The following is a 14,869-nucleotide window of genomic DNA, read 5'->3' as shown; positions in this document are numbered from 1 at the left end:
ATGTATTCAGTGAATGAATGAAGAATTAAAGCGGCCGCGCCACGGAAGAGAGGCCCAGCATGAGGCGCGTGACGACACGACTAGTGTCTCTTATCCCTTATCAGTTTGTTGATATTATTTGGAGAGTTCCCTGCTGGGCTGTATTAATGAAACTGAAAACCTCTCTTCTCACATCAGCAGCCTGAGACACCTCAAACATACTGGAATCATCACACACAACTCATCACACCTGTGTTTTTAATGTCTTTGGACAGGGGAAAACCTTGCAATGATACCCCGTTCACCCCACCTGACCCCCACCCTCACACAACATCACCCCCACCCTCACACACTTTTCTCTGTTCAAAGATATTTCTCTTTTCAAAGCCTTACTGTATGATTCATCACTAGATTTTGTCCATTAATGAATTCTAAACTACAGTGCTCTAGAATGTTTGATTCTGATCTATCAGAAGGTGTTGATTGATTTTTTAGAGCATCAGGTCTGCCAGTAGTGCAGCTGCAAATCACAGGTTTATATTAATGCACTTGTTCTATGAGTTTCTATAGTAACCTTTCATTCACAGGACCTTGTACAGCAGAAGGCCACATAGACACATAATTCATTGTTGATATGGTATAAGTTTTCTGTAAGGAGAAACATTTATGGAAGATGAAGAAGTTCCTGCATTGCACCAGTGACGTTTTACTACAATTTAGCTACACAAGCTTTGTAACTATCTAAGCAAGCTAATGTTAGTGATGAATAGATGGTGGTTGTCATGACAATGCTATATGTTGACAAGTTTGGCCGCTGAGAATGTGGTAAGGATGGTGAGGATTTGATGAGGATATTGGGAAAATGGTGAGGGTTGTGTGAGGATGGTAATGATATGTTGAGGATGATGATAATGATGATGTGGTGAGCTTGTGGTGAGCTTGTGGATGATGATGATGCGGTACTGAGGATGTAGTGATGAGAATGCTGTGAGGATGATGATGATGATGATGATGACGCTGTGGTGAGGTTTAGCTGATGGTGATGATGACAATGATGATGATGATGATATCAGATGTGCTGAATATATTGTAAAGATGATGATGATATTGTGAGGATGCAGTAAGGATCATGAGAATGATGGTGATGTGGTACTGAGGATGTAGTGATGAGAATGTTGTGAGGATGATGATGATGATGATATCAGATATACTGAGTATATTGTGAGGATGACGATTATATTGTGAGGATGTAGTGAGGAGGATGATGTGGCAGGAATGTGCTGAGGATGTTGTGGGGATCATGGGGATGTGGCGGGGATCATGATGTGCTGAGAATGGTGATGATAATGAGGATATTATGAGGATGGTGAAGATGTGGTGATGGTGTTGAAAATGTTGTGGGGATCATATAAGAAGGGTGAGGATAATGAGGATGATGAAGATGTGGCGAGGATTGTCATGATGTGGCCAGTGTGATGGTGATGTGTTTAAAATATTCAGTGTACATTAAACCTATTGTTTTTCTTTATGATGCACTTAAACATAGACAGACACCACAGACTTATCCCTCTTACACCCGTCTCTTTACCAAGCTGCATTTCTTCTGATGTTTATATCTTTCAAGTTTTGGGTCCCATCTATTAAACAAGCCTGTAAGAGTTTTTTTTTAGTACAGAAAGAAAAAAAGACACTTTGGGCAAGTGCTTGCCGTCATCCCGCCTCTTTTTTTCTGCTATTTGTAAGTTCTCAGGCCAAAAAAAGGATAGAGAGAAAAGAGAAACTGCAGCTCTGAAGGACAAGATCTCAGCTGAATCATCCTGTGGAAATGGGTTGGATATGAAGAGTTCAGACCAGTGTGTGATAGAATGGCTTCAGATCAGCTCAGTTAATGGAACAGAACAGCATTTAACTAAACAGATTTTTATATAATTTTTATAAAGGCATTGTGTAATGAATAAATCATTTGGTCATATCAACCAAATACAGTTGGTCAGTTTAAAATGTGTATAACTGTTGATATGGTGAAACATTTTGTGAGGAAATGTTTAAAATTTATGCAAGGAGTGTCCAGCGTCAGTGCTTTGTACCAGTCAGCGCTGTAACTTCAAGGTTTTTTTTATTGTTTCTCATGGCAGTGAAGTTTACGTTTTGCGGTTTCTCAGTACCATGATAAGTTGCATTTTTATGTTTTTATTAACTCAGTATTAAAAGAAGCTTGAGTGGGACCTATAACATCAGTGAGAACAGCAGATTTTCCACAACTATAATTGCATCTTTAAATATGTATGATGTGGCATTCTGTAGTAAATCAAAACATTGTACCTGCTGAAAAAGTGATGTGGTACAGAGGAACACAACACTGGTGGAGAAACACAATCAGGATTATTTAATGTGTGTGTATATTACAAGGAGGTCAACACTAATCTAAACTCTCACTAACTTTCACGTGGATTATTTCAAAGTCCTGGCCAGCTCTAAACACTCCCTAGTCCCCTTCCTCCAGGTTTCTTGGAGTGTCCCGTCTTGTATTCATTTACACCTTATCTGTTTTTCACAAGCTCTCCTCTGATTTCAATGCGAATAATGGTGCATTCTGGAGAAACAGCGCTCAACACCATTCCTCATTCAGCAGCTTTTGTGCCTCGCCATTTAAAGAAGCTGTCAAGCTCTGGCTGCACTTGGCAGGGAAAAGGGCCAAATCTACAGCGCCTCAGGAGCCACAGAAAGGAAACTTTCCCCCTTTTTTTTGTCTCCCTCCCTCCCTCCCTCCCTCTCTCTCTCTCTCTCTCTCACTCTCTCTCTCTCTCTCATTCCCGTTTGCCTGCCATTGTATGGGCCTCAGAGAAGGAGAGTTTTAGCAACATGTAATTTACTCTCGAGTTTTTTTCTCTCTCTGTACTGTAAAGTGGCTTTAGTGATGGTAATTTCTGCCTTTTGTAGGTGCGGAAAGATAACCATCAATCAGTTGTCAATTGGTCAATTGCAGAAGTGATGAAAAGGAAAGGATGGAACAATCCTCTCTCTCTCTGCGGTTACCTAGAGGAGGAAGGGAATGAGGGAAAACACGGAGGCTGGAATGGGAACAATGGAGGGGATCCAGAGCACAGGTGGGATCATGTTTTATGGATCTTGGACTTGTAGGTTTCATGCTGTGGTTTTGCAATGCAGCTGGATTTAGTAGATTAAAGTTTTTCTCAGTTTCATAGATTTTATTTTTCCCAATTCCTTCCCAATTTTTGGCATTTAAAAATAATTCTGTCACACTACAATTGTAAGTGATAGCTTTGTGAATATTTTCTCTATTCAGTCACTGAATATTTATATATATATAAATTCCATTGTTTCAAAGGCCTTTCAGATGCTCCACAAGCCTCAGAGAATTCCTGACAGCCCCACATCTCACTCTGTGGAACTAGATGTACATCCACAAAATGTGTGTTCCTGAATTTCTTGGATTCCTTGAGAATAAAAAAAACTTTTACTGTGTCCTGCTAGGACATGGAAAAAACCTCTTCTTATCCCTCCCCCTCCCCGTCCTCATATATTGATTTTCTTCACCATCACAAAAAGGGATGGATTACAGGGCCTCGTCCTTGGAAAAAAAAGGGAAGGTGATACGATCGGCATGTAATCCGGTCCGTGCTTTCCAGGCTGCCGTATTGTCTATTCTGTTCGGCTATGTGAAAAATGTTGAATATCAACAATGGGTTTCAGTGCCGTATTGTTGAGTTTTGTATGAACTAATCTTGCTTCAGTCACAAAAAAAGAAAAGAAAAGAAAGAAAGACCTACGGCTTGGACAAAAAAGTCTATAGCCCAGTGCATTCCCAGCTCCCTGTACACTCAGTCACAGACAGGCAGAGCGAGGAAACGTTAGTGCTGGTTCTCGGGCTCTCCTCTGATTCTCCTTTGATTCTACTTTGGTTTTCTGTTCTGTTCCTCGGAGGTGTGTCTGTGTTTACGTTTACAGTTAGGCCTTGAGAAAGAAAGCAGTAGATGGAAAGGTAAGCAAACTTATTAACTGAGATCAAATGTAGGGACATTTCTTGCTCTCTCTGTGAGTGACAGTCTGTCTGTCTGTCTGTCTGTCTGTCTGTTTGTCTGACTTCCCATTTAGGCCTAAATGGAGCATGTTTGTGTGTGTGTGCATATATATGTGTGTATGTATGTGTGTGTGTGTATGTGTGTGGTCAGTCTCCAAGGCCCATGCAGGTTGTTTTGATATGGCTGAACTGAAGTGTATCTTTTGAGTCGCAGCAAGTCCAGGCACTTTTAAACACGTGTGTGAGTGTGTGTGTGTAAGCACCTGGAAACACACACATCTCTACACACATCTCTTCCATGCTGGTACCTCTATTCCTCTTCTAAGTCGCAGGTGCTCAGTGCATCCAGACACAAAAAAGAGGCAAATTACATCGTCAAAAAAGTGTGCACACTAATTAAAAGAAGGCTCTCCAGTTGTTTTGTCTCGACGGCGCGCGCCTGTGTGAGTGGTGTGTGTGTGTTTCTGTGTGTGTTTCTGAACTGTAGTGTAGCGGAAAGAAGGGGGCGGGATGAGGGTGGACTGTTCTCCGATCTTTGAGTGGCGATGTTGAAGTTTGGGCTTTAAAGATGTTTTTGATGTAAAAAAAATGCAACACTGTATGTGTGTGTGTGTATGTGTGTGTGTGTGTGTGTGTGTAATATTAACCCTAAGAGTGAGTTTTTGATACAGTCAATAAAAATGCCAGCATTTCCTCTCACAGCACACATAATTGGAACTATTGCAATTTTAATTGTTTCAGGTGATTATATACCAATCTAAACCAATGAATGCAATTAAAAATATGTATATTAATACTTTCACAAAAAGTATAGAGCAGGTGTATAAAAATCAAGACAGAAAAAAACTTTTATGTCATTCTATTCTCTGAAGCTGATTGGATTTACAATCAATGTACAATTTTTTTGCAACTAGATGTGAGTTCGAGTAAATATATACATCAAATCATTTGTGATTTATTATGCAATATCAAAATTTTTGTAAATTATGTTTGACATCACAGTGCTGAAAGGGACAAAGTGGCAGGGTTGAGGGGTGGGAGGGTTACTCTATTCTGCAGCTGTACCTATTTAATATTCAGCTTTAGACATTATATAATGTGCAGCATATTTATTTATTTAATATTTTTCTTTAAATAAATAAATAAATATCCCACTTGCACAGTGATATATCTGTTATATATTTTAACCAACTCCACTGGTGCTATTTTCCAAAATATCTGACCATTCACCCATTCAAAGTAAAAACCTCTTAAGGCATTTTTACTTCCAGTCCTGAAAGACAAGTCTAGTTTCAATCAGATGCTCTGTGAATCTTTCTGGCCAGTATTCTAAAAAAAAAAAAAATAGTGTTCCTCCTGCTTATCCTTTTAGAATATATAATGTGTTTCTTTTAAATAATGTTTGGATACATCATTAATATCAAGGATTGTACGCCAAGAATGCATTCTAACTCCACTTTCCACTATTCTGCCACTACTGCTACTACTACTACTACTACACACACACACACACACACACACTTCCTTGAGTCATCTCTGATCCGTGGCCTTGGCCTGGCGCGCTCCAGACTCGAGCTCCTTGGCCATCATTGTCGCTCAATTATAGGGTGGAAGTGAAGTAGAAAATCTGGTAGCAATCTAGCAATTAGTACAAAAGGGGTCTCCAGTGTGGATGAAGAAATGATGGATGACGGAGAGGCCACAGGCTAGAAAGAACGAGGTGAAAAAAATGGAAAAAACGTCTCTGATTGGGCATGGACAGTGCAGTTTAGTGCTGCATGGGTACATCGTAAAGCCACGCGAGCCGGAGGGAGCTCCTTTTCTTCCAGCTCCTTTTGTGCCTCCTTGGCATTGCATTTCTTTTTCCTTTTTTTAGCCATTACGTGCACTCAGAGAGAGTGGATGCAACAAAAGAGCAAGTTCTGGGCCGCATAAGGAAGTCTGTAAATACAAAAATACGGGAATGTTAATGCGATGAAGGACAGTGAGTGAGTGCACAAGGCCTTTATGTTGAGGAAAACAGCATCCTGTTTGGATGCCTGGTTTTAGAGCGAGGTATTAAGTAGCATAAAAACACACTCGACGCTCACCAGTTGCCTAAAATCTTTATTTTCAATTAAAGAAAAAAAAAAAGCACTGCATGCAAAACTTATTTTCAAATCACATCTAATGCTCACATAGTAGATTATCACTGTATCACCATACTGAAAAATTCCATACATAACTAGAAAAATTGCCCTACCTTATTATGGAAGGCTATACGTGTGTGTGTGTGTGTGTGTGTGTGTAATATTTTTTTTACAGCAGCCTCCAAAATGATCTAAAGCTAAAATGATTTGAGTTTAGTTGAATCATTTTGCTCAGATTTCATTGGAATCTCTTCTTCTTCTTCTTCTTCTTCTTTGTACAGATATCAAACTTGCTCAGGGGTTAGCACTTTCTCTGTTGTTCAGTTTGATGTTGGCTCAGTAGCACAACGCTTATGTTTTTACACACAAGAAATGTGACCCTTGGAACAAAAAAAAAAATCCCCTTTTCTCTGATTCTTTTGATTAGGCCAATTTAACTCCACCCACTTACAGTTTTAGCTAATTTGCATAATAGAATTGGTGAACCATACTTAGTCTTGTCTTAGGTTTTTTTTTAGTGATTCGTCACAAGATCAGCACTGAAACAATTTCTAACCTCAGTGAACATTTAGAAATTTGTAAAATGGTTACGAATATGGTCACTACAGATTACTTTTCCAACAGCTCTAATGCACAGATTCCCATGAAAATTGAGGCAATACGTTTTTCTTTGGAGTCACATGTCTGATCCAGCTGAAAATTGTTTTTCTGCAAGTAGATAGTTGATTGCTTAAAAAATATGGTTGCTATTGGCCAAGTAGATTTATCTAAATATACATTTACTGGCCACTGGGACTACAATTTGCAAAGGTGCTTGGACCCCACAGATCGCTTCTTGCAGATCTTTAGTCCAGTAGTGTGTGGATCTTTTTACTAGAACACAATGCAGTGTTTAGATACTATCTAAGCCTTACACATGGGCACACATCCACACACACATGCACACACACACACACACAGTCACAGAGCCAGTCCTGCATCCAGTGTTGACCAGCAGGGGACAGAGAGAGATGGGATTAGTGAGAAAATCACATACCCGGTTAATTAAACAACAATGCCGTTATTATTCCACAGCTTCTGGATCCAAATCTGAGAGCGACACACTCCAGAGTTCATAAAGCATTTATATAACCGGCTTTGATGTATTATGATTTGGCTGTTGTACAGATGGAGGTCATGAGATGAATGTTGCCAGATATTTCTTTTTTTAAACATTTTAAACATTCTGATGAAGAAATGCATGAAATTTGGATGTACACGTTTTAAGAAGCAATGTCTAATGAAGTGTATGAAAAGGCAAAATGTAGAAAAATACTGTAAAGAAACAGTGAATGTATGGAAAAGTGAAGTGTGTGAAATAAAGAAATGTACATAATACAGCATTGCACAGAATCCTGAGGTCTGGAATACTTGGAATACTGAAGCTTAAGGAATTCTGATGTGTAAGGATTATTGCCATGTATGAAAGACTGGTGTTTATGAAAAATGACTATACACAATACAAAGAGAACAAAATTCTTGAAGTAATACAGTGTAGAGAATAGTGAAGTCCACTGCAGGGCATTAAGCATAAAAATATTCACACATTCATTATTTGAGTGGTCAAGACTCTGCCCCATGTGTATATGGATGTTTTTGGAAACAAATTTTTCTCTCTAAAGTGACCTGTTATCCAGTTGAACACAATGCTTTCATCTTCTTTATCATTTTTAATATAATCTTTGAAGACTTTTGATGTACAAAATATGTTTTTCAGAAACTGTAAAACTGTGGACTGTAAGAGTTAACAGCACTGGAGGTTTTATTGTGTGTGTGTGTGTGTGTGAGTGTCAGAGTAGGATGGTAAGGATTCCTGCTCTCTCTCCAGGGAGTCCGCAGAGCCGTTTTTGTCCCCAGGGTACGATGAGCACTTTACACTCGCTGTGTGTTCCCATATAACGGGGGTCAACAACAGTTGTTTAATTTTGCTCCCCCACGGGGGGAAATGAGCGACTGCAGGGCACTTGCTCATCACAAAGAGCCTAACTGTCACCCAAATCAAGATGCATGGACTCAATTCACAACGTGACACAAATCTGGAGAAGCTCACATGGGTCACATCGTTCCCAGACACAGAGAGAGTGAAAGGGATCTCTATGCAGTGTATGTTTATTAAAGCTGCAATGCGTCAATTTGGACATGATGGATCGATCAAGAGACCTTTCGAGAAAACGCTTGATGGAGGCCAGTGACAGCTGAATTTCTGTCATAAAAAATTTTAATGGCTAGCTGCGACTATTTATGTTCTTCTTTGGAATATCTGGAGCTTGTATCTGGTCACATATGCTAGCAGTGTTTAAGATCTGTCCCAGAAACTGATGGCTACTCCATCCTTCTTGAGTGCCTGCTTTCATATAGTGTTTTTTGATGGATAAGATGTTCCCATAATGTATTGCACTCATATATTATCTTTAAACTGCCAGAAATGTTGATATTATTGTGTATTGTATAATTTCACTGGCACCTGTTAAGGGGTGGGATATATTACACATAAGTGAATAGTCAGTTGTCAAAGTTGACGTGTTGGAAGCAGGAGAAATGGGCAAGTGTAAGGATCTGAGTGACTTTGACAAGGAACAAATTGTGATGACTAAATTGTGATCTCCAACATGTCAGGTCTTCTGTGTTGTTCCTGGTGTGCAGTGGTTAGTACCTACCAAAAATGGTCCAAGGAAGGACAACTTCTGAACCAGCGACAGAGTCTTGGATCCTCAAGACTAATTTATGTATGTGGGGAAAGGAAGGCTAGCTCATCTGGTCTGATCCAAAAGAAGAGCTTCTGCATAACAAATAGCTGAAAATGTTCATGCTAGGTTTGATAGAAAGGTGTCAGAACACCAGAACAGCTTGCTGTTTATGGTGATGTGTAACAGCAGTGTCTGTGCTGACCCATGTCTCTTACTGAAAGCACCTACAGTGAGCACATGAGCATCAGAACTGGACCATGGAACAATGGAAGAAGCTGGTGTGGTCTGATGAATCATGCTTTCTTTTACATCATGTGGACAGCAGTGTGTGTGTGATGGAAAAGACAGGGCACCAGGATGCACTATGGGAAGAAGGCAAGCTGGCAGAGGCAGTGTTCTAAAGTTCTGCTGGGAAACTCTGTGTGTGTTTGTGTGTTTATGTGTGTGTGTGTAATTTAAATATAACTCATTACACTTAAATGGCATACTGCACTACTCTGTGTTACTATTATTGTCATTCCTTTATATGCTACATGCTCAGCTTCGTACAGCAACATACACAACTCAGCAGAACACCAGCAATCTCAGCGGCTTCCTTCCAAGCTGTATTTTTAATTATACGTGTTTAATAAGAGCTCATATATAGCGGGATAACATGCAGTTGTAACTTTCATTAAATGGGAAGTAAATACAGCAAACAGGTTGTGAGTTAGAAACTGCAGAAACTTCACATCCCAATACATTTCCAGGATTGCTCTGAAGAATTATTCGAGCCGATCATTTGGATTTGTTGCTTTATTGTTTATATTTAATTTGCATATAAAACAAAACAACAAATCAGAAAACAAAATAACAAAACCAAAAACAAAACAAAACCGAAAACAAAACAACAAATCAGAAAACAAAATAACAAAAACAAAACAAAACCGAAAACAAAACAACAAATCAGAAAACAAAATAACAAAACCAAAAACAAAATAACAAAACCGAAAACAAAACAACAAATCAGAAAACAAAATAACAAAAACAAAAACAAAATAACAAAACCGAAAACAAAACAACAAATCAGAAAACAAAATAACAAAAACAAAACGAAACCGAAAACAAAACAACAAATCAGAAAACAAAATAACAAAACCAAAAACAAACTAACAAAACCAAAAACAAAACAACAAAACCGAAAACAAAACAACAAATCAGAAAACAAAATAACAAAAACAAAACAAAACTGAAAACAAAACAACAAATCAGAAAACAAAATAACAAAAACAAAAACAAAACAACAAATCAGAAAACAAAACAACAAATCAGAAAACAAAATAACAAAAACAAAAACAAAATAACAAAACCAAAAACAAAACAACAAAACCGAAAACAAAACAACAAATCAGAAAACAAAATAACAAAAACAAAAACAAAACAACAAATCAGAAAACAAAATAACAAAAACAAAACAACAAATCAGAAAACAAAATAACAAATCAGAAAACAAAATAACAAAAACAAAAACAAAATAACAAATCAGAAAACAAAACAACAAATCAGAAAACAAAATAACAAAAACAAAACAAAACCGAAAACAAAACAACAAATCAGAAAACAAAATAACAAAACCAAAAACAAAATAACAAAACCAAAAACAAAACAACAAATCAGAAAACAAAACAACAAATCAGAAAACAAAATAACAAATCAGAAAACAAAACAACAAATCAGAAAACAAAATGACAAAAACAAAACAAAACCGAAAACAAAACAACAAAAACAAAACAAAACTGAAAACAAAACAACAAATCAGAAAACAAAATAACAAAAACAAAAACAAAACAACAAATCAGAAAACAAAACAACAAATCAGAAAACAAAATGACAAAACTAAAAACAAAATAACAAAACCAAAAACAAAACAACAAAACCGAAAACAAAATAACAAAAACAAAACAACAAATCAGAAAACAAAACAACAAATCAGAAAACAAAATAACAAAACCAAAAACAAAACAACAAATCAGAAAACAAAATAACAAAAACAAAACAAAACTGAAAACAAAACAACAAATCAGAAAACAAAATAACAAAAACAAAAACAAAACAACAAATCAGAAAACAAAACAACAAATCAGAAAACAAAACAACAAATCAGAAAACAAAATGACAAAACCAAAAACAAAATAACAAAACCAAAAACAAAACAACAAAACCGAAAACAAAACAACAAATCAGAAAACAAAATAACAAAAACAAAACAACAAATCAGAAAACAAAACAACAACTCAGAAAACAAAATAACAAAACCAAAAACAAAACAACAAATCAGAAAACAAAACAACAACTCAGAAAACAAAATAACAAAACCAAAAACAAAACAAAACAACAAATCAGAAAACAAAACAACAACTCAGAAAACAAAATAACAAAACCAAAAACAAAACAAAACAACAAATCAGAAAACAAAACAACAAATCAGAAAACAAAATAACAAAACCAAAAACAAAACAAAACCAAAAACAAAACAACAAATCAGAAAACAAAATAACAAAACCGAAAAAAAAATAAAAAATAAAAATCAGACAACAGTAACAAATCCAAAAACACAACGACAATTCAGACAAAGCGGAAAAGGAATGTATAGTTTGCCAATTGAATTCTTAATGCTGATTGGACAAGGCATCTGTCACTCAAGATACGCAGAAGTTCAGCAGACCGCAGCAGTAGAAAGTCGGTTTGCGTGTATATGAGTGCAGCTCTGCTCTTAAAGCGCTCCTTAAATCGTTTAATCTGGAATAGTTTGGTCTTTTAAACATTCCTGTGTTCTTTCGGTGTGTTTTTAGACATCACAAACTAATCTTTATGCCATGATACAGTATCAATACACACTATATATCACACACTAAATTCAAAATCATGGCATATAAGCATCCTTCCTCAAAGTAGCGTTTACTGAATTCCACATCATTATAAATATATGTTTGTTATTTTCTTTAAAAAATTTAAAGTTGAACGCAGAACTTCACACATGTTCAAGAAATAAAGTTACATACACAATTTTCTTCTTATATACGTATAGCTTGAGTGACAGATGTCTCGTCCATTCACAAACTATACCTACCTTTTCCGTTTTGTCTGAATTGTCATTGTGTTTTTGGATTTGTTATTTTGTTTTCTGATTTGTTATTTTGTTTTTGTTATTTTGTTTTCTGATTTGTTGTTTTGTTTTTGTTATTTTGTTTTCTGATTTGTTGTTTTGTTTTTGTTATTTTGTTTTCTGATTTGTTGTTTTGTTTTTGTTATTTTGTTTTCTGATTTGTTGTTTTGTTTTGCACTTCTCAGCCACCATATTTTAAAGATCCCCTGTTGCATTTCACACAAAGTTGTCTTCACCAACTTTCTCTTGATTATCCTAGCACACACTGCACTCTGCTTGCTTTAACACCTCTGTACGTGGATTGTGACATGATCTTAATTTAAATCAAGAAAAAAAAGTCCTCAAGCCTAGCAGTGGCCATATTGGTTTATGAAGGCAATACATGAGTTTTTCACCCTTTGCCCCCCGAAGCCTCCTTCTGGTTCTGTCTGATGATAAGTGAAGCCACCGCTGTGCTCAGAGGGGAAAATGAGTGCCATTACCTGGACAAAAACACTGTCATTTGGGTAAAGAATGAGAGTCGACGAGGTGAGGACGATACTGAGCGTGATATTACAAAAAAAAGGAGGAGGAAAGGGTTGATGCAATTTGTGACAAACTAGCAAAGCTCTGTGTAATCACAAGGATGTGAAATGTTCTGACTTTTACATGTCTGGGACTTGCAGAAATGTCAGAACATTAAAGCTCAGCGTGTAAAACTGTTGTGTTGATGCAGACGATATCAGGTGAAGTGTCAGGTGTGAAGTACAGCTTATTAGCTAAAGAAATGAGACAGGTTAACATGTTTAAACACATATTCTTAGATTAAACATTTAAAAAATGATTACTTAAAAAAGAATTATAAGGGCGGAATAGCACCCCGATCATGGAATCACCCTTATACTGATACTGAATCCTAAAAACACGACTTCTCATCACTCGCTAGTTTTCTTTTTTTCAGCTTTAAAGATCCTGAAACATTTGGTGTTGCCTCGAAGTCTCAGATTTCACCCCAATTTCCTCCTCATATTGAAAGAAAAAGTGAATTAATTGAAGCGCTTGTCTAAATTGGTGCCATGTCGATTGGCTCATTGAGGCCGGTGCTGAATGACAGGAAGCGTTTTTGCACTTGATGTTTGTTTAAAAAAAAGGGGGCGAAGGCTCGCGAGATCCAGCTGAATCTCCAAATCAGCGTGAATCTCCACATCTGCCATCTTGAGGGTTAAAGGACACAGATGGCCGACTCGCTGGCACACACCCAAAGCCCCGGTGTGTGTGTGAGTGTGTGTGAGTGTGTGTGTGTGTGTGTGTGTGAATGCGGATGCCAGGATGTGAAGAGAGTGAGACAAAAAAAAAAATTCTCATTTCTCCCCACCGTTAAAAACGTTCTCAGGTCTGCCTGACACCAGATGTTCCTCGAACGATGCTGAGTGACATCTTGTGTTGTCGCAATCTTGGTTTTTAATCACTCTCATTTATCCAAATGGGGCTCCAATAGACGCTGTGAATAGGAAATTAGCCGTCTGTGCTAACGCTGGCGTCAGGCTAAATCGTTTTAAGGCCGCACATAAACGAAGGAAAAATGGAAAAAGTGTGATGAGGGGTTTGATGGTGGATGGAACTGAGAGATTTCAGATGCTAATCGCATCGCTAAGTCCGCTTGTTGGAGAGTTTCGACTCTTACAAGACTTTAGAAGTGAAGAAGCTCATCGCTAATGTTAATAAAACTCTATTTAAGTGATACTGAAACTTCATCGTTCGTCCTCTTTGGCTTTTCGCCTCTTTGCAGTAAACCATATACCTCGTGCCGCTGTTTTCTGAGAGCGTATTAGTGTTATCCCGTCCCTTCAGGCAATTGGTCTTTTATGGCCTCTGATCCTCAGCTCTGATAATATTAAGTGGCATTTTCGGCATCATATTGCTGCTAAAATGGTTTTTAAACCGCTAACACGTATGAATATGTAAATTCAGTGTGAACGAATATATAACTAATCCCGTCAGGCAATCTTGAACTTAAAATTCACATCAGAGACCTCATATTTAGCGTCTCTTTCACTCTCAGATCAATTTGAATATGACTAAATTAGATTTTCTCTCAGATCTCAGATCTTCTCTCGTCTCAAATTCTGACCCTTTTTTTTCAGATTTCAGACAAATCACCATAAATCCATATTTATACTGGGTTCAGTAGAGGATCTCCTAGCGGTCACTCTGTGAAGAATCCAATATTAATTTGGTTGTTAAGTGTGTTTTCTTCCCTGACTTTTCTCTATTCCACTAACGCCAAAAGATAATGAGGCTCTTCAGAGGACCTTCCTTCAGCCACTGTTTTCCTAATCAATATTTTTATATTACAATACATATAGTTATAGATTTTATATTTTGCTTTTTTGTTGTTTTTTTTGTTTGTTTGTTGCTTTTTTGTTCTTTTATTTTTTAAAGAAGTTTAAAAGATAAGGAAAGGAAAAGTCAGGAATGAAATACATAAAACTTTTATGCATAAAGCAATTTTACATAAAACAATTTTACATAAAAAAGAAAAAACATACACATATACACACATGCACATATGCTATACATGTTATATACTTATATACAAATACACACACAAATACATGCACATGCAAATACACACACAAATACACACACACACACACAAATACACACACACAAACACACACAAATACACACACACAAACACACCTGCACACAAATTCAAAATTGCTAGACAAATAGGCAGACACAAGCATACTTACACATACTATACACATAAAAAACAAGCAGATAAACACACAAATTCACACTCAGTACACACACACACACTTGTGTTCCACTCAAATCCACAAAGAGCTCAGAGGCTAATCCTCCA

At 37.1% G+C, this 14,869-nt stretch overlaps 1 long non-coding RNA gene across 4 annotated transcripts in view; it reads left to right on the top strand.

The window, feature by feature from the left end:
* Positions 1-14,869, top strand: part of LOC131360410 (uncharacterized) — a 113,308-nt gene that overhangs the window by 62,431 nt on the left and 36,008 nt on the right. For 2 of the 4 annotated variants that reach the window (XR_009205882.1, XR_009205881.1), the window contains exon 2: positions 2,920-3,086. This is a non-coding gene — a long non-coding RNA (uncharacterized LOC131360410). Of the gene's footprint in view, positions 1-2,919; positions 3,087-3,381; positions 3,983-14,869 lie in introns of those variants that run through there. The other 2 variants (XR_009205879.1, XR_009205880.1) reach the window with 2 other exon arrangements.

This window comes from Hemibagrus wyckioides, linkage group LG10, assembly GCF_019097595.1.
Source record: "Hemibagrus wyckioides isolate EC202008001 linkage group LG10, SWU_Hwy_1.0, whole genome shotgun sequence".
NCBI classification, from domain to species: domain Eukaryota; kingdom Metazoa; phylum Chordata; class Actinopteri; order Siluriformes; family Bagridae; genus Hemibagrus; species Hemibagrus wyckioides.
Note: the sequence above shows the minus strand (reverse complement) of the source record. Positions and strands in the feature narration are given on the sequence as shown.